Raw genomic sequence first — 9,205 nt, forward strand, 5'->3', positions numbered from 1 at the left:
CTATTGCTGAAAGCTGGCAGACAGAAGTGAAGTGAGTCATTGTAGCTGTATGTGAGTGGGCAATGGGTGCTCTTCAGAATATTGGTGTAACTATGTCCAGTTCAGAGTTGCCAGGCTGTTCATGTTAGGGAGAGGTGCTTTTGGTAAACAATGTGCTGGGTGAAAGTCCTTTCCTTCATTGGGTGGCATCATACAGTTTACATGTAAACACTGGGTCATTTGAACTAAGGTGGGGTTACTTTATGACTGCCTTCATAGAACATCACTCTCTTAAATGTGTTGAGTGCTATCTAGCCCTTGTGGTACGGATGTTAAAACTAAAGGATGCAGGAACTTCAGAGGGATTGCAGTGCTGAAATGTACTTCTCTAAATAATTTGATTTGACATTAACTAAAACTCATGGTAAAGAAAGGGATGTGGCACATACAGTTGACTAAGATAAATAAAATAACACGTTACAGAGGCTGGCTGGAAAGGCCGTTTCCTCTCGGGAAGGAATCGACTTGCAGGAAGTCTAGTTCTAGTAGGGCTTTGGTGCCCCTTGCTGTCTCCAGTTTTCAGTGCCTGTTCGTATGCTCTTCAGGCCAGCTTCATGTACAGCTCACCTTTACCACTGATGGCCTTGTTTTCACCAGGTTCTTAAGAGAAACACTGCCAATGCCTCATGACCATAGGCTTCTTAAGGGTGTGATGTATGAGGACTTTGCTGGGTTTGCTTAGGAAGGGTGGGAGGACATTCCTTTTGGGTTAGGTGATTTTGGGGCAGCTTCTCCATAAAACTGCTTCAGCTAGGCTGGGTCCACTGCTGCAGTGTCAACAGCAGCTCTAGCCGTTTTTCCCCATCTCACCTTACATTTTAAAAATGGGCTTGGCTACTAAAAATTCTGCATTCATGGTCTAGGGTAAGCATTAGTTTATGGCAGAAGGTCAAAGGCTTTGGGAAGTCCCTTCCAGCAGCTCTTTCAGTGGCCATACCCAAAGCGCTCCCTGTACAGGGAACCTTGCTGAGTTGTATCAGATGACCTCACTCAGTCCCACTGAGCATTTTGAGCCTGGAAAGCGAACTGTGGGGAGGCTTCCACGCAGACTTGAAGCCCATTGTGATGGCGCTGTGCCAGGTGGAGTCACACCCAGCACAATCCTGCACCTTGAGCAGCTTGTAAGCCCCATAGAGTCCACTGGAATTTAAATGGGCAGGCCTGTGTCTGGTTGGAGGCTGACCAGATTTCAGTCCGTAAAATGTTGGCTTGCTACAAGAGCCACCTTGCTTCTAAGATATGCCACCTATATGGGGGATTGTGGCATTATGTTTAAGCATGTGAGAATTCAACATGATACAACTTGAACATTAGAAAAAGGATACCTATCTGGAAATAAGAATATAGGTAAAAATGCTGGAAATGTGAGATTGGTGTTCTCTTCTGCCTTCCACCCCCATTTCCATGTTGCCCCCATGTTCACATTAAGGCACAAGTTGTTTTTGTAACTACTTTCTACAAAAATGTAAGGATATTTTTGCCAGAAAAAAATGCTACAATGTAAGATATTGTAGCCACACAAAAACCAGTCTCAAAGTTGTGGAAAAAACAAATCTTTTTTTTGCCTCCCCACATTTAATTTCACTTTGATGTATTATAGTATATTTGCTTGTATATGCAACCTTGAGAGAACTGAGGGGTTAAGTGCGCCGCGATGCACATTCTGTCATAGAGTAGAAATGCTGGAGCTTCATGGTGAGTGGGGCTCAACAGGCAAACTTTCTGGTTCAGCACTTGAAACATAGTGCAATAAAGTTCTTGCTGTATAATGTCTCTTCCCTGGTTCTCTGAATTTGTTACAACCACCATGTCAGAGCAAGAATATGAAGGCTGTCCTTTGAAACGGCCAAGGGGGTGCTTATTGCTGCTTCAGAAAAAGACAGATGTCAAATTTGTACATAATTTTATTTCTCGTGAATAAGGCACTTCCTTTGGAAACAGCTGGATGCATGTCAGACATGCATGCAACAAGAAATTGGTCCAGAAGAAGTATTCCTATTCTGTCATAAGGTATCTGGTAAACCTGGATAAAGTCAGCCTTGAGTTCAATCTTTCTAAATTGTTAAGCTTTGGCCCAGTACAAGAATTGGTGGGAATAAGGGGCCAAAGTCCCTGGTACTAGAAACCTAGTGAGACAGAGGTAATGCGATAAAGTGGCCGTGCTAAAACTGTCACACTGACTTTTTATGAGGACTGTCAAGCCAAGACAACCTTATGAGTGCTTCCTTAAACTCCACACAGAGTACAAATGTGCTAAGGTCTGCTGTCCACTGGATTGCAGAATCATGAGTGTTCCAAGGTTTGATGAACTGTAGCCATTATATGTAACTTGAAACTTTGGTAGCTCTCACTCGGTTTTTAATACAAAACCTGCGCATTTGTTAGCCTGACAGTTTGATCCAGGCTTGTTCTAATTCTAGGTTAAGCAAGTAACAATTGTTTAGATGTGTCTGACCCCTGCTATACCAAAAATGGTGGGAAAGGACAAGCCACAGGCTACTTACAGCTTGTTTTGCTAATGCAGGAGTGGGCAATCCGAGGCCTTGTAGCTGTCCTGGACTACAATTCCTGTGTTCCCACATCACTGTCTAGGCGAGCAGATCAATGGCAGGTGTAGGCTAGAACATCTGCAGGGCCACAAGCAGGTCACACTGGACCTAGCACAAAACCATAGCTTCCGAAACAACTCAGCTGGGCCTCTCTTAAAATCGTTGACAGCTGAACTCTGAAAATGGTTTTTCAGAACTTTCCTACCCTATAAAGGCTGATTCACTCAGACTTCTTTTTGGAAGGAGGAAGTACCCACTTCGGTCCCCCCCCCCATCAATGATCAGGAAACATGAGAACAACTTCAGATTAGAGCACCTGTAAAGATCAGCAAGGAGGTATTTGCAGGCTGAACCAGTCCATTGCTCAACCTTGCCTGAGTATACCAGTTCACTGGCATTGAAAGAGCTAATCCTCACTGAGAAAAGCCTTTTCAAAAGCCACCAGTTCCTCCTGCGATGCCACAGAGCAACAGTAACGGTGCAAAGTTACACTGCTGCCAATGGCCCTTTCAATGTACAAACACTTGCATATGTGAAAAATAACTGTACAGGGTTTCTAGAAGGCAAGCCGCAAAAGTGACACATTCCTCCTTCACCCACTCTCTAAGGTCAAATCCCTTTTTCTGTCTTCCCACATCAGCCCACCCATGCAGTCATCCACCCAGAGGCTATGTTGGACGACAAACCAAATTTAAAAGGAGAAAGGGGGAACTGCACCTCATTCTGAACAAACAAGAGCTCAATCATGTGAAGTCATTTGCGAACCTATGACAGTATTTTGATCTTTGCAGAGGTATAATTCTGCTATCTGGCAGCAAAACAGTGTCACTTTAAATGCACATTTTATGATGGCATAAGAAATACGCAACCCAGGTATTTTAGACTACAACTCTCAACTTCTCTGACCACTCACTGGTCATGCTGGCCGGATCTGAAGGAAGTTGCAGCAGTGCCAGTCAGGTGTGTGCATAAAGGAAATGGAAAGTGAAGGTTGGAGCCGTAACAATGGAATAAGTATTAAAATGCAACTAAAACTTAAGTGTATGCAAAATGACCTTTTGCAGCAGCAGCTGCTGCCACTGCCATTTAAGTGGGCCAGGAAACAATTGCCTATATCCAGACCTAAGTGGCCAGTGTTACTGCTATGATCAATCACAATTCCACGGTTGCGTGCAGGAACTTCCTTTTGAAGTTCTTTAGGATGATCACCTTTAAGGTCTGTAACAGAACAATCTGGAAAATTGAAATGGTCTGCTGCTGGTTGCTAATTATTTCTGTTGCTACTGAAAGACAAGCATTTATTCTTCTGCACAGGGAGCTGGACTGTGTTTTATGCTAATACAGGAGGACACTGCTGGCAGAAGTTAGCCTATGTCACTGGAACATGAGCAGAGGAATAACTTTTACGCTCTAATGGAATAATCCAGGATTACTTTTTGCATGCCATTTGCCACTTAAATGAACTTTCAGATTTCTGTTTACCCGAAGGATGTGGAACAGGTGGTGTTCCAGCAACTGTACTGCAACTCCTCTCGTTCCTAGGAAATGCCTATCTGAAGAGCCACACATTTACTCATCCCTGCTGCATTCATGCACACACGCGTGCTTCTCTCCCCAACTGGTTACAACCCCATTCCATGCATTTGAAGAAATGTGTGCTAGTCTACAAAAGCTTATACCGCCATTCTATTTCTTAGCCATTGACAACTTCACTGCTAACAGTATTATTGCCACCACTAACTGAAGCTATCTTGCCAGGCATTTCCCAACCTTTTCCTGCCACAACGTAAATCATTACCGTTCTTGCAGGGAAGTCTGAAGCTTGAGGCCTGATGAGAACCAGTTCTTACCGCACTTTGCCCGAGAGAGATCTCAAAAGTGGGCACATGCCGGGGCGGGGCCGCATGGCCCAATAAAAATGTCGTCGTCGTCGACAGCCATTCAGTCGAGTCCGACCCTTGGCCACTCCACGGATCATTGCTCCAATCAATGTAGTGCACTAACAGAAATCTGGGAAGCCGTATTCGTAAGGTGCTGGGGCTCACAGGAGTTTACACCCGAAAGCCCGGGACGGGGCAGTTAATACGGGCAAGGATTATGCTGGGAAAACGTGGCAGCTGGAGAGCCCCCGTCCGTCCCCCTTCCCCGCTGCTTCCTCCCACACACCGGGCGCCTCCCCCGCCCCGTGGCCTCCCTGCCCCCCACGGCAAGACCTTTCCACGCCTGACACCCCCTCCCATTGGGCGGCCCTCCCCGGGCCCGCCTGCCCCCTGCCCCAGCTCCCGCGCCCGCGCCCTCGGAAGGCACGAAGCCGCCTCTTCGGCTTCGGCCTGGCGCGCAGGACGGCACGGGCCCCGCGTCCCCCAACGGGGACGGGCTGGAGCAGCCCCTCGGCGCGCAGCCTTTCAGGGAGCCAGAAGCATTACCTTGGCCGGCGGAGGCATGACTCCGCGCGGGCCCTGAGGCACCCTGTCCTCAGGGCACCGGGGACGCAGGAGGCTAGGAGGGCGCGAGGGCCCTCTGCACATGCCTAAAAACCCCGCGAGGAAGCGGAAAGGCACCTCATGCCAACCCCGCCCTCAGGACTATTTAATGCCCCGCCCCGCCATAACGCGCAGGCGCACGCGGGAAAAGACAAGGCGAGGGATGCCAGGTCAGGTGGAGGAGCTTTTCCCGCTCGATGCCAGGTCACGTGGAGACGCTTTGTCGCCGCTCCGCCCAGCGCTCCCTCTTTCCCACGGGTGTAGCGTAGCTGTCACGTGACCCGCGGGGTACGCTACGGGGGCGGAGCGTTGAGAGTGCGCACGCGCGGAAGAGACCGCACGCGAGAGCCGTCGGCGGAGGGAGAAGTGAGCTCTTTGTCAACTCCTTCGCGGAAAAGGGCGGGGCCGGCGGGGTGGGCGGGGCTTCCTGGCACGCTCTGTTCGCTTTGCGCGCGTGGCGCGTGCGCCAGCCCCGGGAGCGCAAGGACGGCGTTAGAAGGGCTCGCGGGCGTGGAAGGACCGAGCGGAGGGTTGCTTGGCTCTGCGGGGAATTTGCTGGGGGGGGGGCCGGGGGTGTCGTTTTCTTCTCTGGCCAGTGCGTGCACGCGTTAAGGACACGCACGCCCCTTGAAAAACAAAGCCCCTGGCTGACTCGCATCCCGCTGCAGGGGCACGTTGTCTGCAGCCTCGCAGAGGGCTCCGCGTGCGAGTCTGAGAGCAAAAGACGGGCCTTGCAGCAGGATCAGACCAGGGTCCATCAGGCCCCGGATTCTGCCCGTGCGGTGGCCGACCAGATGCCCGCAGAAAACGCACAAGCAGGCTGTGACTGCAGCAGCAGCCCCTCGTGCACTTCGGCCATCGCTGCACACAGGCACATGGCCTCCGTTCCGGGAAATATGCTTGGGCTGGTGGAGAAGGTGTTGCATTTTGCCGCTTCCACGCTGGTCAGATGACTGCAAAGCATGCCTGTGGTTTGTCAGCCTGTGCACTGTTCCCATGTGGAGGAGACACATTGGTGCACAACCAGTTTAAAAGAACAGAATAGAATTAGAGTTGGAAGGGGCTTCATCCAGCTCCTTGCTCTAGCTTCCACATGTGGCCACTCATCCAGCTGCTAACCTTTCCAGCTTAGCAGAGCTGGCCTGACATGCTAGATTGATGCATAGCTGTGCTGGCAGGACCTGCATAGCTTGTTAATAAACAACGTGCTAACACACTTCAAAACTCAGCGGGTCAGAATGCTTTTCAGGAGATTCCTCACAGTATTCATTCAATGAAGCTTCCTTGATTTTGCTGTCAGAGGGGAATTGCTTGGTTATTGCGGGGAGTACAGGAGACTAGGGCACAGAGGTAGGGGGAGGGGTGAAGTAAATTGGAGAATGCAGCCCAGTTGGTTAATGCAATGTGAAATGTGGGAAGCACATTAGTTTGATTAGATATTTGTTTAGAAAGGTGAGGTATAAATACTTACATTAGCTAAGAGAGAAATCCTGTGGTCCTTGGGAAAGCATCCCAGGGACCATGAGATGGCTTGGAAAGCTCTGAAGTTGGACAAGGTGCTCTGACCCTGGACGGTGAAGTTGGAGATCTGAACCCCCCATTCCAACTGTCTCACAGCTGGCGTGGAAAGAACCAGGTGCTGATCTCAGAAGAGGTGGAAAGGGGTGTTCTGTTGGGAAAGGAAGAGACCTGAAAGGCCAGGAAATGGGTTACCTTGCGCTGTCTCTTTCCCTCTTCTTGCTAAATAACCTGGACAGCTGTCTAGTGGAAAACCCCCAAGATGGGGAGGTGAAGGTGGGGAGGATAGGAAACAGAAGCATCTGAGGCTGAGGGCTTCTGAGAGGAGAAGATGCGATCCATAGGACTGCACCCTCCAGTTTTTGTTTGTCTGTGTGAGATGATGAATGTATTCATCACTATAATTCATGTGTGTTTTGCTCTCTCTCTCAAATAGCTTTTTACTTGTGGGACTTGGCGACCAGTCCGTGAATAAGGGTGTGCTGTGATTTGGGAGGATGCTATAATAAGAGGAAATGGAGAGCAGCACAAGCGGCCAGCCTGATGACATGAATGATGCCTTGGAAGCTTTTCCGAATATTGATGCTGAAACTATGAATGCATACAAGACGGGACAGGATTCCAACAATCCTGCCAGAAGTGGGAAGCCCAGAGAAGCAAAGTGCATGACACCGTAATTGAGAAGGTGTCTGAAATCCCTAGTGATTCTGCTAAGGAAAGTTCAGGAGTCTCAAGCAAAGCATGCGTTTTGAATTTAACAATCTTGATACCATTTTTGATAAAAGCTACTATATATATAAAAAGGTAAAGGTAAAGGTTTCCCCTTGACGTGAAGTCCAGTCATGCCTGACTCTCGGGGGTGGTGCTCGTCTCCATTTCCGAGCCGAGGGAGCCAGCGTTTGTTCCCAGACAAGATAGGAAAGCAAAATTGGAGTCGTCTTACACACCTGGCATATGACAAACATCAGAAAAATGGCCCAAAATATTGGCCTCATATTTGAGTCACCTTATATGCCAATATATGTGGTATATTGAAAATAAGAAAAGCCAGTCCAGCACTCTGTGCGCATGGTGGAAGCCCACAGGATCCCTCCCTCCAGCAGGATGGTGCAAGGCCGCCTCTCGCCCAGCTCCTCAGCAGCTGGGGATGCAGGCAGGCTGCCGCCGCTGAAGGAAGCGGCACTCGCCCAGCAAGGCCAGTAGCCGTGGGTGGCCTCCCCCCTCATGAATCTCTCCAGTCCCCGTTTAAAGCCATCCAGATTGCTGGCAGTGAATAGTCAACTATACAGTTTTACGTCTACCGTGAATTAAGCAACCAAGTGACATTCTAAAAGCCACCAGGGTTGAGATGTTTAGGTCCATGAGAAATTGTATGGCACAGAAAGCTATTCTGGGGATCTGACTGTGGGAGTTGCTGAAAAAGCCTTTGATTTTAACATGAGCAAATCCATGGCAGAAGGAGTTGTCATTTGTGCAGGCTTTTCTGAACACCTTTTGGGTTCCTGTAGAAGGGTGTGCACTAAAGTTCTCCATTACTTTCTGATGCAAAAGATAACCGTGAGGAAGTATTTAGGTTATAGTCAGCTACTTCCATTCCATAAAGTGCTTTGTAACTTCACTAGACCCATTTTGCATACTCGGGTTCACTGCAGCCTCTAGACCTGACACTCTGCATTCCCTTAAAGGCCAGCTAGTTGTGGTGCGATCCTGTTGTCCCCTCTCGGATGGACTCGGACCCACAATTTTGCATTGAGCCCTGCGAGTTTGCAAGCAGCATAAATCAGAGCGATCCCTTTGTTATGTGGGAGTGGCAGCTGCCCATGTGAAGAGTTCCATCTAAGCAGTACCTTACCTTTCCTCTCCTTCCTTGTAAGAAAGGGCTTGACTGCACCCTCGGGGTGGCTCACTGCTGGAGGGTTGCCGGGTGGGAATGCTGGGCAGCGTGGAACTGGTCTGCGACCTCTTGGCAAGGGCTCCGCATGCCTCCTCTGCCCAGCCCACCCTCCCAACTAGAGGGTCGCCCAGTGCTTTGGTTCTTACGCTCTGTCAAGGTCGCCTAGCAGAGTGGGTGGCCCCAATGACTCAGGGGCCCCTGCTGGTTCCCGCTCACCCCCCTCCCACTCCAATCTGAACAGGGGCTAGCTGGCTGGGGAGATTTTACCGTGCTGGCCTGGGCCTGTTTTCTCCACCCGCAGTCCCTGGGAAGACCTCCTCAGCTGAAAGAAGCACCGGCTCTCCCCGTGCCAGGGCAGACAGGGAGGGGATGGCCCTGCCCAGATGCCGCTCGCTCTCGCCTGCCTGGAACTCTCCGACTGGTTTCCTTCCCTCCGAGTTCCCAACTGAGAAGGAGAGGGAAAGGGGGTGTCCGTGGGTTCCCAGGAGCCTTACCTCCCCCATGAGGAGAGCCGTGCCGCCAGGGTGCTCACAGGGCAGGCCACCCGCCGCTCGAAACCACCGCAGGGCAGGGGTGGCTGCACCCGCCTGCCCATGTGCCCCGGCACCCGCTTCGTCTGGGCGCCTCGTCTGATGTTGGCGGTGGCCGAGTACATCGGGACGAGTGTCCCTGCAGAGCCTTCGCTGTGAATTTGTCCAGTTCCCTTCGAAGCCACCCGAACG

This window comes from Varanus komodoensis, unplaced genomic scaffold (genome assembly GCF_004798865.1).
Source record: "Varanus komodoensis strain SLA01 unplaced genomic scaffold, ASM479886v1 scaffold15, whole genome shotgun sequence".
Taxonomy (NCBI): Eukaryota; Metazoa; Chordata; class Lepidosauria; order Squamata; family Varanidae; genus Varanus; species Varanus komodoensis.